Source organism: Xenopus laevis, chromosome 8S, assembly GCF_017654675.1.
Source record: "Xenopus laevis strain J_2021 chromosome 8S, Xenopus_laevis_v10.1, whole genome shotgun sequence".
Taxonomy (NCBI): domain Eukaryota; kingdom Metazoa; phylum Chordata; class Amphibia; order Anura; family Pipidae; genus Xenopus; species Xenopus laevis.
In genome coordinates this window covers 69,875,096-69,890,272 of record NC_054386.1, presented here as the reverse complement: position 1 = coordinate 69,890,272, position 15,177 = coordinate 69,875,096, and the positions used below count along the sequence as shown (strand labels likewise).

Here is a 15,177-nt window from a genome sequence, read left to right as displayed (position 1 = left end):
TGTACCTCTGGTGCTTAAGTCGGGGACCAGGCAACCCTGTGAACGAGGTTAGATATCATTAGGGCAGAAATGTAATAGTCTCCCTAGGAGAGAGAGATAGTCAGTGTTATGTAGCATGAGCAGCTGTGTGCTCCATCAATGATAATAGCAGGAGTAGCTTCCCAAAGGCTTCTTGTTTGCCTTTAGAGCAGGGAACTCAGTGATAGGGAATCTAGGTTAGCAGTGGACTGCCTGTACCCTACCTGATTGATCTCGATCCCCTCACTGGCATATCCATCTTTGGGAATGAGATATTCTTCTTGACTATTTGCAGTGACGGAACTATCGGGGGGCCAGGACCCGCACCCCCTCAGGGCCCCACGGCAGCGTGCCACTGGAATGCGGGCCGTACGGAGGGGGGCCCGCCTGTGCGTCACACACCAGGGCCCGCCCCCTCTAGTTACGGTACTGACTATTTGACTATGGGAGTGACAGTCTACATCATGCTTCCTTCCTCTGTGATAATGCTACATTTGCAACAACTCCTGCGTCAGTAAACCTGTGGTCACCTTTATTGTGCCTTTCCTACAATAAATCCAACTCTTTTGTTTCACACCTGGCGTCCATTCTATCCATTTATGCACTTAAACTGCCTGTGTTATGTAGTTCTACTACTTCTTAAAGGGATAGCTTCCACCTGGTGAAGGCCCTGACCCTGTGGTGTAAGTCGCAGTGTAACCCATGCTCATACTCTAGCTGTACACTTAACTATCTGTGTGCTGAATAGCCCAGGAAAGCGTTACATGTACATACATAGAATGTGTAAGAGCATAAATGTACAATGAGTGGAGGTGTAGATACACAGTGAGTGCACACACTAAGCACACGTACAGTGAGAGCGCTAGATGGGCGCAGACCGAGCGGATGAATCTCGATGTGCATTGAGAAGGGTACTACATAGTGCAAAGCGTGTGCATATTGGCAGCAGGTGACAGGATGTATGTGGATTACTGTCTGGTCTGTACTGCCAAATGGCGCGCAACATCCTTACACAAGACAGAGAAGCGCAAGGGACCGGTCCGATACACCTACTGTAATCCCAGCTCGCCCACCATCTCCACAGCCCACAATAAAACCGCTTCCTCCTATCATCCTCATCAAAAGCCCCACACAGCCCTTGCCAAGTACCAGCCCCAGGCTTCCCACCACTGTGAGAGCGACACTCGCATCAGCCCCGTATCCTTCCCATCGCTCTCCCTCAGCTGCCAGTGGCTGCCTGTGTGTTCCCTTGTTAGAGACGCGGCAGTGCTGTTAGCGCGCAGGGATTCCCGGCACACACCGGCGCTCTATTTTAAGAAGCAGCTCCTCTCCCCAGGGAATGTGAGGGAAGCAGCCCGGCTTCACCACTCTCTTTCTCGTCTGACTGCCAGCTCCAGTACCTCAGGTATCTGACCAGCCTGACTCCAGCTACTGTTTTACTGCAACTCCCTGCAACCACTGACAGTCAGGGAGTAGAAGTGTCACATGCGCAAATACACTTGGTATTATTTTCCAGCTGCTTTACCCCCATACACGGACAATTCTACTTTATTTACTGATTCTATAGAATCCCTGCTCAGCAGCACCAAGTATACGACTGCCTGGCGGGCACACAATCGAAATACAGTGCCTCAGGGTTCACAGCTATCGCAGCTCTGACTGAACAGGATCCCTGCAACCCGGACTGAATTAGAGAGCCTGTAGCTCAGACACCTTTTAAGAGCGAGGCTCGGTAATTTGCATGTGAAGCCCCGCCCCGCGCTGATGTCACGATGGGAGAGTGGGAAGCTGCTGGCAGGAGCAGAGCTGAGTTCAGACAGCAGGGTTAGAGCTGCTCAGCGCTTGTACACAGTGAGCTCCAATCAGCCCATCTCCACTGACCTGTGCACACAGCCGCCAAGGATCTGCCTCTTGGGTCTTCTGAGCACCGCAGCCAATTGTTCTCTCCTCTCATTCCCCGAAGGATAGATGTCTCTTTGAAGGCTGTCAGCCAAACTTGTTATTAGACTTTGTCACCTGCTCCACGGCCTGGAATTACCGTCCTGAGAGCCCAGCGACTCCTCCAGAACTTTGGATACATTGTTTGATTGAGTCATTAGCACCGGGATCCAGCTGTGGACTTGGTCGGAAGACAGAAGATTTGGCACGACGCAGGATTTTAGCTTTCAATTCTTCAACTTCCAATTGCTGCTTCAGTCATCCTTACTGTACATGATGCTGATGAGCTGCTGTAGAGCTGAACACCAGTCTGTGGCATCCAGGAGCTGAAGGTAAGGACTGAATGGTACAGCCAGTGTCCAGGCTAGAGCCTAGTGTACATTTCCACTGACTGATGACTGAATTAGGATTCCATGCGCCATCCAGGCAAGTCAGATGAAAGTGCTCATTGTTACAAAGTGCCTTCAGATGCAAATGCAAGTTGCTGCTATTGAAGAGACTTTGATTCAGGGCTTGCCCAGCTCTACATACATGTTTTTACTGATGGAAGGTGCAGTTGCTGCAGGTGTTTTGGAGGCTTTGAAGGGATGCCACATTCCTAACCCCCCCCCCATCCTAAGCATTTAAATCCTTGCTATGAACACATTTGTCATCCTCTAGGCAAACCCAGCTCAGTCTATAATATAGCTTTAAAGAGTTGCCTTTCTTATTAACAGCCTGCAGCGTTAGCAGTTATTTATTTGCACCTGCACACAATAATAAATCTAATCGTAGATGTGTTTTCCATTTCAACTCCTCACTGCTGGGGCTTTATTATCTGGGGCTTTAATACGTGTGGCGATACTGTAGGTGCATTGTAGGTTAGCAATGAAAAATAAAGTTGTGCTCCAGTCGTGATGGGAAATGATGAGCGGGATTGCAGAGACGGGCTGCAGTTGAAGATCGACTAAGCAGGATCACTTGGCTGCATTATTGACTGCTTGGGAGAGAGAGAGAGAGAGAGAGAGAGAGAGAGAGAGAGAGAGAGAGAGAGAGAGAGAGAGAGAGAGCAGTGCAAAGGACTTAAGCAGGGACCCTCACACCTCCTTCTGTTGGCTGGTGCCATAGGTCTGAAATGGAAAAGCAAACGCTTCACACAGTATGGCAACTGCTAGTGATATAGGGAATAGGGAATGAAGTGACCTGATGCTGTAGGTTCTCTGCAGACCAAGCTAACAGTAAGCTCACTTCAGTAAGAAAACTGCATTGATCACCAGCTGCTTTTACACCTTGAATATTTGAATTAACACAGATGTATGGTACAGTAAAGCAAGTGTCTGAGACAAATTTAAAACCAGTGCTTTTAGGTAATGATAGAGAGCTCTGGCATTAGATTATAGGATTACTCCAGTATAGCAAAGATGTTCTGGAATAGTGAATATTTATGGGTAATGTTCTTCATTTAAGAAGCCAAGCCAATTGCAGGGATGCAGCGTTTCAGCAGGCAGAACACTTTCTGGCTAGCTATAAATGGATGGATTCTACCTGAGATTTATCTCAGCCATCAGCATTGCTTTAATCAACTGTATATCGGTGGTGAAGCACTGAGGGGGAGAGAAAATAAAAGTCTTCATTCACAGTAAGCAACAAATGTGTGCAGAGAAAATGAACCCCGGACACCAATATACCATTAATCTGTGAACTGACAGGAATATATGAGCATGACATGAATGTATCAGATTTAAACACAGATTAATATACAAAGCATTCACAGATACTCACCCCCACCTATTAAAACATAATACATCTTCCTCTGCAGGGTGATATTGATTAATGTCTGTGCTCTGTCTATATGCTATGCACAAGTAGTGTCCAGGTTGAATCAATCTAAGAATAAAACCTTTGCCCCAGCCACTTGTATCATGCAGACCAACACTCTTCTTCGGGCTTGAGTGAGGCTTTAAATTTCTATGTCTAATGGAATCAGAAAGAGGAATATATACAGTATCTTTCATAGAGCAGTGGAACAATAAAACAAATGGATTGTGGCTCTTAATGGCACTGGATTGCCCAACATATCTATATTCCCATTTGCAAGATATACATCAATCTTTCTATGCAGTATTCATTTCACCAAAGTATCCAGTGCTTAAACTGAAATATAATTGTACAGTGGCCTCCCAAACCCAGTACGCTGTAATAAGAGGGTTCCCATGTAATGTTACATCCCAATACTAGTGCTTGCTTAAATAGCATTATTTCTTCTGCCAATGTCAGTTATCATTTGTACAGTAGATGTATGGACACTTCAGAATTATTTGGAAATTCTCATTAGAACTTTTGTATTTCAGAGTTAGGGCAAATTGTTTTATTAGGAATAGTGTTGACTTTGAAAGTCCGTTTTTTACGCAGGTTGAGAAGTATACATAAGTCTACTAAGATTCAGTTATGCAATTCATTTTGCAGTCCCTTTGAAAACATACCCCTTGGCACCAGTTGAAGTAAGTTGCCTGACTGTTTGGTGGAATGTTGGGCTATAGAATACAGAATACATCCACTTTTTATGCTCCATGTGGAGAAGAGACCAAAGAGCAGGGAGCATGGAAAAGGGTCCAATGTGCCTTTTATTTCATGACACTATACGGCATCTGCTCCACTGGAGATTTTCTTGGCTGAGTATCTTCACCCAACCATCCTATTTCAGCGAAGGTTTGAGAAAGACATCCCATTGCTGAAGGGTAATTTATATGCAATGTAATACAGTCTGTTCAGTGAAATTGGTTTTCAACCGCACAGCTTCTGCAATAGGTGAGATCAAAGATGTGAACCTGAGGTCTAGTCCTGAATTTGTATTCTACATAGATCAAGATAATAAAGATGTTCATGAAGAAGACCTAGTGCATTCTGTTTAAAAGCTTTCCTCTAAAGATCTTCTGTGTTGCTTACAGTATGATATTCTCTATTTATGCTTATAAAGTGTAATCACTGGGGCAAGTCCAATTTGTAACTCCTCTGTGAGTTGTTAAGAGAAACTGAGAGCAGATACATATACAGATCGGTAATCCAGAACTGCGTTCTTTATGTTGGAGCTATAAATGTACTTTTCCTAATATTTTAATATTTGAGAAAGCACTGAACAGCCTGAACCACAAACATTTTTTTTTTCAGTTGAAGGTTTAGAATTAACAGAATAACTTGCCAGAAGCCATAAAAGCTGCTGCTTGCTTTTTGCGCCTTCAAAAGCTTCTCTGTTCAAGGATTTAAACTGCCCTTGTAATTGTCTCTAATGTGCTATGCAGCGAATAAGAGCCGGATTAGCAGGGTATAAATTCTCAGACTGCTTTTTACAATGGTTGCATTTGCCGTCTTTAGCACAAATCTGTGTGTAGCATTTCTGTTGTTAAGGATGCTACAGATTTTTAAAGACTTTATCATAATCTGCTAGAAAAGTTGTTTTTATTTCTCCTACCCCCCATTCTTATGTATTGGATTTGTGTGTACAGATGTGAAGATAATCCAAACATAGATATACATTTTTGCTGTCTGTCAGTCATCAAGATACTGGGTCACAAGACGTGAAATATTACAGTTGATGAAATAGCAGCAATCGCTGACATTTATTGATAGGATATTATGCCATCACTTAATTAGCATGCATCTGGATTGTTAGCAGAGAGTGGTGAGTATTTTTTTTCAAATTATTTCTCACTTAGAGAAGCTACAAAAGAAATATTGGCAGCTTAGTGTCTATCTATATTTTTTTGTTCACAAATGTAAAAAAACAAATGGTGTCATTTCATCTAAATGTAAAGTCTGTTGCCAGGTCTGATATGTTCCTCACATTATATTCTGAGATTTGTTAAAATTGTATCCTTCTATCTTGCTGTATTCTGACCAGATTTATGAGATTGTGGCTGCTGCCAAAGGTGGTCAGTTCTACTCCCAATGTATACATTGCTTAAGGAGAAAAGTTTTTTAGATTTTTTAGATAAAAAAAAAACCAAAACATAAAGTTTGTGTTGGTTTTATTTCCAGCTGTGTGCAATTTCATAGCGTTTGATCCAGCTGCCATGCACAACTTGGCTGTAAATTTTACCGGGCTTCACTTTTACCGGAAAGGACCACCTATAGAAAGAGAAAATGATTAATAGAAAAAACGCATCGACACTCGAGCTTTTAAGGGTTGTTTTTCTTAAGTGGTATGATCTTTGGAGTGGCAAGGTGTGTATCTGTGAGCCTGAATGTGCTCAGGGCAAGCCTGTGGTATACTGTCTTTCTCTGTTCTATCATTAAGCTGCTTAATGAGCAATTATCTGACACATATGCAGAGCTGTTAACTGATGGGTAAGTGCAGAGCTATCGGCAGATGTCAATATGGATGCTCGATCCTAGACCCATTTCTCCTTGATGTCCCTACAGTGTGGATGGTCTGATCATTTCGGAGCTCAGAATCAGAAATGTCATTGTGCTCTGTTAATGGAATATATAAAAGCCACAGCAACTTTTCATTTGTATTTGTATCTCAACACCCGATTCCATACAGTTGACTGAACAGTTGTGGGTATCTTTTCCTCATAGCCTTCTTGCTGTATTGTTTTGTAATGCAGAATACACTTTGATGCTCAGCTGTAGAAACTGCACCATAACAACTGCTTATTTCCTCTGTGTCCACTATGCTGTCTAAGTGAGCACCGTCTTATAGCATCATGTCATAGCATCATCATTTTGCTCACTCGCCATTGGTGGGATGCTGATTAAGACTTTCTGTAGTATCACCAAGGCTTTACAGCAGAATTTGCAGAGCACCTTCAAAATCATTTTGCCTACAAATCCTAAGTTCTGCTGGAGCTTCAGCAGTCAGTATAAAAGACTGTATGCCATTTGATAAACTTTAACAATGAATGAATGATGATGATTTCTTCTAGATATTATGGATAAAATAGGAAAAAAGGCATCTCTACTTTAAATAAATGACGTATGATGTCATGAACATTCCACAGGCCCGGACTGGCAATCTGTGGCAAATTGTCCAAGAAGACACTGGCACACAAAGGCTAGTAACAGCAGGGTTATACCCTTGCGTGTTTATTCTGCAAACGTGCTCGTTTGCAGAATAAACACGCAATGGTATAACCCTGCTGTTACTAGCCTTTGTGAGCCAGTGTCTTCTTGGACAATTTGCTGAGGGGGGTGCCGATCCCTCCAACACCGTGCACCAGGCTCTGAATTGCTGAAGGCCAGAGTTGTGCGAGCGGGCTACACTACATTGCCAATCTGTGGCAAATGCCAGAGGGGCTGCTATAAGGTGCCATAGAAAGTCACTATTTAGTGGGCTGGTGGGGGCTGTTCGGGCTTCTGTGTGGGCTGATTGGCTACCTGAAATGACAGGGCCTATTTTAATTCTCATTCCATTCCACTTCTAATTGTCTGTGCTTGCCTGTAATTGTTATTTAACAAAAGTCATGTTGTAGTTATAGTAACTATTGACAGAATATTCAGTCCTTGAAACAGAACAATATTGAGTGCTATATTATGTACAATAGAAAAGAAAGAACTGTTGTTTTCATGCTTCACATAAAGGTGACCCCGTAACACTGTGCCGTACCTACTCACATTTTGTAATTTTATTTTGTTAATACACACCGATTCTTCCGCCCACAATAATCAGCCACTCCGAGTAAACGTCAAAACATTTCCTTCTGTTAATAAGATGTTCCTGAGTCTGATCAGTCCTTGTGAGCCCAGAGAAAATAATGGATGCTCGGTAAGTTAATTTACTGTGCAAGTTTTAAAGAAGATGTTTTTTCCCCAGATTCCATATTACTTTACCGTCTCATAGAGCAGTTGTTTGCATGAACGGCTCTGCTTTAGGATCAGTTTTGCTTCATGTAGAAGTGAAACATGTCCTCTACTTAAACATTTGTGGCTGCTATAATATTGCTACAGTATTAGTATAGAGCAGTGATACACTCTAAGTCAATACTGAGAGCTTAGATATATTGGTTCAATTTGCAGTGCAACGTTCAATCACACCTCATAAGCAAGGTTAAAGCAAATAAGTATTTTCAAGAAGAGTAACCCTAACTGTTATCATGCTGGACCTCCCTCTCCATCTGCTGTTTTGTGCCTCCAGAGGGGATCTAAAACTGCCTTTATGGAACCTGAGTATTAGACATACTGGCCTGTTTAGAACTGATTTAACGACACATGCGTATGCACACAACTTTCATTACTGAAGAGGTTATAAAGAAAACCTCTGTTTTACATGTAAGAGAAATTCAAAGGGGCAAGTGTTTTCGTTTCACCTCTCATTCAACTCTGAATAAAGAGTTTCTGTTACTCTGTGGTTGTATTTAAAGGAGAACTAAACTCCCCCAATAAGAAAATCTCCTACCTACTACCCTAGGTAGTCCCCCTCCCTGCTTCCCTCCGCATAGTTAGTTACCCCTGCAATTGCCCCTAAGAGTTTGCTCACGTATCAGTGCAGAGTAAGAACAGCAGAGCTCATGGGTACCATCTTCTGATCTCCAGTATTCTTCGGGTCCTCTGCCTTACTTTCGGCAAATTCCAGCACTTTTGGGGCATGAGCAGTTGCTACAACTTGAACACTTCTCCAACTGTGCATGCGGCAATACAGCGCTCATTTACAGAGGAAGAAAGGAGATCCTGAAGATGGCGCCAATGTGCTCCGCTGCACTTAGTCTGAACTGATAAGTGAGTAAACTCTTAAGGGTAGGGGCACACGGCGCGATTTCGCCGCGATTCTGCGCTAAGCGAGTTGTCGCTGCGTTTTTTAAGCCGAAATAGCTTTGCTAACTTTGGCGCTGGCGTCAATGCAAATCGCGGCGAAATCGCTGCGCTAATTCACACGCGGCGATTCGTTTTCTATTGTCGTCCGAAGTTGCCTGGGCGTTTCCGGGCGACAGTAGAAAAAGAATCGCCGCGTGTGAATTAGCGCAGCGATTTCGCCGCGATTTGCATTGACGCCAGCGCCAAAGTTAGCAAAGCTATTTCGGCTTAAAAAACGCAGCGACAACTCGCCCAGCGCAGAATCGCAGCGAAATCGCGCCGTGTGCCCCTAGCCTAATGGCAATTTCAAGGGGGAGGAACAAGGAAGGGGGACTACCTAGGGTAGTAAGTAGAGGATCTTCTTATTGGGGGTTTTAGTTCTCCTTTAAAGTTCCATATAATAATTTTCAGTTACAGGATGCTTCAGAAAATAAACACTCCCAAACTGTATATTTTACATGTCATAGTTACTTTACAGTTATACAACAGAACAAACACATCACAGTTCAGGTTCCCTTTGTCATGCTAAATCAATTTTGTCAGTAGCAAAATGCATTTGCACTGAAGTTTTACAGTGAGCAAGCTGATAAATAGCAGGGCAAAGCTTTAATAAGTAGGAGTTACTGTTAAATGAAATGTCAGCAAAAGTTACAATGAATAAAAGTGACATGCGGTGTGTGTCCTCGAGTCATCAGTATCCTAACCCTGAATAAAAGAGAGCTGCCGAGCTGCACAGAATTTACTAGAGTCTAATAAGACATAGAAAAGGTCATTGCATGACCTATATTCTAGGTGTTAATTGTGCAGGATAAACCAGAGCTTGCAAATTTCTTTTTGACAATGGTCACATGCTGTGTCCCTTTTCTGTATGAAAAATAGTGATTTAACAGAAGTGGCAAATGGTCATTAAAAAAAACAAAAAACCCGTAAATAACTATAAAAGTATTTAAAAAATCGTATACTGCAATGCATCATCAAGGGGCCTGAGAGTGTTGTAAGTGCAATGCAAGAGCTAGATATGAATAACCTTATACCTTACAACAGCCTAAAACTGGCCATAGACTCAAAGATCCGCTTGTTTGGCGACATCTAACGGCATGGCTATATCGGGGGTAATCCGAACGTTCGGCCGTATGGTCGAACCGTCGGATTACGATACGCCAAGGGGCTCCGACGGATCGGTCACCGCGAGGCAACCGATTTCAGCAAAATAAGGCTGCATTTATTGCTGTAAACAAAGCAGATAATTTGCACTTTTATAGTAAGATAGATCTAGTGCTTTTTTCACATCCGCCACTAAGATTGCCATTTGTTCTTTTTATTTGAGCCGGCAAAGATTAAACAACCATAGAATAAATCAAAGAAAAAGCAAGTTATGTGTGGCTGATTTGGCATTGACAGCAATGTTAACTTTTTTGCTTGATCAAGAAGCAGAGGGCAGCAGTGAACAGGTAATGGTTTATTTAGAATTGCTCAGATGGAGAATAATGTGAGTTTAAAAATAAGTAGAGCTTAGTATCACAATTATGAGAGGCAATACGATAAAGAAAATGCAATTAGCTCTTTTTATTAAATAATTGGGACTGCTGAGAACCATCCATTGTTTTCAACACACACATTCTAGAAATCATCTGTGGTTTGTATATTTGACTGGACATAAACCTTCTATAACAAAGTTGCTCCTCCCCTCTGTTGCTGCCGTGCATCATAAAGGAAGCTTTAATCAAGACATTATTTACTACAATGTTTCCCTTCTCTCCAATGCCTAAAGTGATCCTCTAGTGATAATCTGTTCAGCTATGTGTGGCACTAGATTCAAGATTAGTGATGGGCCAATACATTTGCCTGGTACGCATTTGCGGTGAATTCCTGCGGTGAAAATTCGCCGGTGGCAATTTCCGATTTTCACGATTTTTTCGTGAAAGCATTCGAATTGCTTGATTTTTTTGGTGAAAAGGTTCGAATTGCTCGATTTTTCATGAAAACAATAGAATTTCACTATTTTCTCAGGAACTTTCTGATTTCACGATTTTTCGCAAATCTTTCGAGAGAGATTCACCCATCACTATTCAAGATCTTGGTTCATATGGTACCCACTGAACATTTTTTATCTAGCATCGCAAAGCCAAACTCTTTTAATGTCTAATTTAATAGTACAGTACTTTCCCTATGTTGCTTGTATGTAAATTTTTATTTGTATAGTGCTCCTTGAGGGCAAAGCACTGTACAGCAAAACAATAAATTTGTAGTAACAAACAAGGGGTCACTGCAATAATAAGTAACAATGAGTTCATTATTAGAAATACAATTCACATAAATATAATTACAATAGAGATTAAGTGCTCAGTGTCAAGGAGACAAAAGGATAGAGGACCCTGCCCCGTAGGGCTTACAGTCTAAATGGGAGGGTAACTTACAGACACAATTCAGAGGGGTATTAAGTGCTGTAGGTTACAGTGTGTGACACTGTCATATACAGCAAATGCCAGTTCCCAGTTCAAGCGTTGTCCAGGTTGCTTAAGCTAAGTGACATAAAAAGTTAGTTATAGCCCTTAAATGGGTGCATGTCTCGGTGGTCACCACTGGACAAAGCCCATGTTTTGTCTACCTGTCATCATAAATTCTACAACAATGACTGCTAAAGAGCTGACCCACAAAATTCTAAGTTACCCTTTAATATATGTTGCACATGTCTGTCAACATGTGGCATGGCAAGATTAACCAACCATGGCAAGCAACAGACAAATGATAGTAATATACCATTTGAAACTAATATCATTTCACTAGTTCTGTTCTGTGGGAATACATCAAGTTGCTAACATCTCTCTGGTGTGCAGTCAACAATGCTAGATAGAGTAGAGAATGTATTTAACTATGAATAGCACTGAGAGCATGGGTTCTCTTTTGAAAGCCCTGTGGCATTGTGAGCTTGTTTTCAGCTTTTAAAACACATTGGCCATGCAATATATAATAAAATGCTGTCAATGTAATATCAATGTTAGGGCTGTTATAGTATAGATAAAAGGATTAAAAGACATGTACAGGTCAGATCAATGGATCGTTCTTATGATCAGTTGTGATCAGTTGTGAACTGAATGTTAACACAGTGTTTACATCTGAGAAGAAGCTTTTTTTGGTTAGAGAATTGGCAAAGCTTGCAAACTATAAGCTTTATGATATTCACCTGATTATGGTAGAAAAATTAAACTTATTCTAATGGAATATTGTAACCTGCTGTTATTGCAATCTACTGTACTGCTTACTCTTTGATGTCAACATTACTTGATTTGTAAATGGATTGCAGCTCTATAAATGCTTTAAAATAGTGATTTGGTGTTTTTTTCTGGATAGTAACGCTTATGGTTATATTTATCATGATACTATTGTCTGGAGCATTTCTTTGCCAAATTGATTGTTTCATATTTATCATTGTAAAGCATTGAGCAAAAATCAATTGAATGTTCTCTGTTGATAAGGAGCAATCACTTTGCCCCAGGATTGCTATGGTATTGTCTTGATAAATATTGTTCATTAAGTTATTATGAACGATCTCATCTCTGTCTGTTGCTGGTCACACATTTTTTCTAGGAGTAAATAAATGAACTATCTTAGAAAGAAAACAAGCTTTCCATTAGTGGGAAAACATCAAGACAGTCTGGCAGGAGCAGTTGCGGACAGATTCTCCAATGCAATAAGCTATCGGTTTTAGAAAGAGCCGCCATCATCACACTTGGATAGGCCCTAAACCTGTACTTCTGCTCTGTGCTTTATGCATTTGGAAGAAGTTTGCTTTGTTTTGTATTGTTGAAAGTGTTTTTTTAATATATAAACTTTATGTACTGAGTTTTGGAAAAAAAATTCCACAATCTGTTATCTCTATTTCCTACTGATAAAATTAGTATAAAGCACCATTATTACCAGTTAAGTTGGTATAATATTGACCAGGTGGCAAACCTAAACATGTTTTCGTATCATTTTGTGTCACTTTTTCTTTTGCCGTAGAAATCATGATTGGTGTATCTTTTTAAGTACTGCTTCACTTTATGGGGGTTATTTATTAACGCAAATTTTTTTTTTGTGGCTTCCGTTTTGACGCTGAAAACCCATAAAAGTTGCGGTAAAAAAAGATGTAATTGTTTTCATGATTTATTATGCCCCAAAGCCGTTGCAAGTCTGAATACAAAAATACGCCATCTAAAACCTGACAAATTCATGGAAAAGTTAATGGCATATGTCCCCTTAACCATTTAAAGATGTTTTGACCCTCACAAAGTTTTCATGGTTTGACGCTGGTTTTTACACGAAAACTAAAATTTTTCATGGTTTTCGGATGTAAAACGTGAAAATTCAGGCTTTCCACATGACAATCCGAAAAAGTTGCGGTTTACCCCGATCCGATTTTTTTTTTAGAGTTTTTTTTTTTTTATCGATATAAATAAGGGAAAATAGTTGTTTGGTCGGATTAAAAAATTCAGATTTTGATAATTAACCCTCTAAGATTGTTTGTTGAACTTTGTGTGTGCTGTGAACTTTGTATTTGTTATTGGTCATGCTATGAGTATGTTGTATGGCATTACTTGTGTGTAGTGTGCACCACCATCCAGGATTGATGAGGCTCCTCTTACCGCCCCCCACCCCTACTCAACATTCACAGACTTTCCTGGTCAGCTGCCTTAATTGATTTAATTTATTTGATTGATTATTTGATTTAACAATTTGGACAACCTGATGAGCCAAGTAACTTTCAGTAAACCATCCGATACGTTGCATGCGTTTAGTCGCATTGCGACGTGTCCGGTCAAAACGCATCATCGAGTCCTGCCCTGTGGCAAGTAGAATCAAAAAAAAATGGTTGCAGTAAAACTGTGGCCTTTATCAAGTACATATCTAGGGACAAAATATATGGGTTGCAAAGAGTGTAGTTAGATTACTACTTATCTAACCATCTTTACCTGTTTCACAAAGATGCATGCCATAGATCGTTTCAGTGGTGGATACATTTTGAATATTAAAATAAGGAACTTTGTAAGGTGCCTGCATTTTATAAAAGGTTGTCCGGTGTATTCCTTTGTTTATGCCAGGAGAGGTTTATCATGCTCTGCTCATCCCCACAGAAGCAAGATAAATGTTCATTCCCAAACATTTATCATTATTAAGGTACTCTCCTTGAAAATGGTAAGGCAGTTATTAAAAATGCATACTTACATATAATAAAAAGCATTCCCTGTGCTCATAATAGTTTCCACAATACAATAAACGTCTATACATATAGTATGGATTAACATAAAAAATACAAAACTAATCTTAATCTGTAATTGAAGAAACAGAACAAATGCAAAAGGTCACCCTGCACCATAGAGAGCTTTCTGCCATAGAGCAGACCCAGGGTCTCTGCTAACTTTTTCTATAAAGCATTTTGTCATATAAATACGTGTACTATGCAATGGCACAAATGACAAACTAGAGATCAGACCCTATACTGTATGTTGTAATTCCTAACACTGTATGTTCAAAGGAAAACTTATTCGTAAAGAGGAAATTCTCACACAGTGCATTTTATTCCAACACTGGTTATTACATTCTCCCATTAGGCTTAGATCATGCAGATTGATTAGTAGCTGATACTTTAGGTGGCGTGAAATTGATTTCTTGGTTTTCTTTGGGGCAGCATATTGTATTCCCAAAAGTGATCTTTTGTATACACTTTTTTGTTCTCTGATCCAAGTCAATACTACATTGTATCTGTTCATGTAAAATATTCTGGGTTCCAAAATTTGTTGTGTATACTCCTGTAATAACCTGCATAAGAACACAGCTTAGTGTCCATCATTGAATGTATAGTACACTTTGGGGCAAATTCACTAACCTCCGGAAATTCACCAGCGACGGCTTCGCACACATCTCCACACTTCACCAGGACGAAAATTCGGTAGAACAATGCTAATTCACTAAAATGTGAAGTTACGTCCAGGGCACCAAACTAAATTTACAGTTTAGTAAGATTATATTTCTCATAACAGCTGCATGTTAAGATTTCTCTTTGTTGCTCTTTTAAGTGATCCTTTTGAAAAGCCCTTAATACAAGCAGATTATTCATTTTGAGACTCATATGCATTACTTAATGTACATAATATATTACGAAATAAAAGACATTAATAGAATAGAGACAAGGGAGAGCTTAGTTAAATGTGGAAGAAACAACTGCAGGTTTATATTAATGTGTATGTTCTGCTGGAAGTTTGCCACTGAAAATCAAGCATTAATTAGATTAATTTGGTTACATGGTGTCTTTGTAAAAGATTACTATTAAGTGCCTCAGACTTAATGAGATTGATTTTCAATCTAGATAATGCAACAACATTATATAAACGACTTTATAGATTTAATTATAGAGTCATGTAGTGATATCCATAAACAATTTTTAACAAAATGAATGTTTTTGATAAAAACTGC

At 40.3% G+C, this 15,177-nt stretch overlaps 1 protein-coding gene across 4 annotated transcripts in view; it reads left to right on the top strand.

Annotated features, from left to right (window-relative positions):
• The first annotated feature begins 1,359 nt into the window (after positions 1-1,359).
• Positions 1,360-15,177, top strand: part of LOC108700145 (protocadherin-11 X-linked) — a 901,035-nt gene continuing 887,217 nt past the window's right edge. For 2 of the 4 annotated variants that reach the window (XM_041574896.1, XM_041574894.1), the window contains exon 1: positions 1,360-2,288. The gene's annotated coding sequence lies outside the window, so the exon portion shown is untranslated. The remainder of the gene's footprint in view (positions 2,289-15,177) is intronic. The other 2 variants (XM_041574897.1, XM_018233056.2) reach the window with 1 other exon arrangement.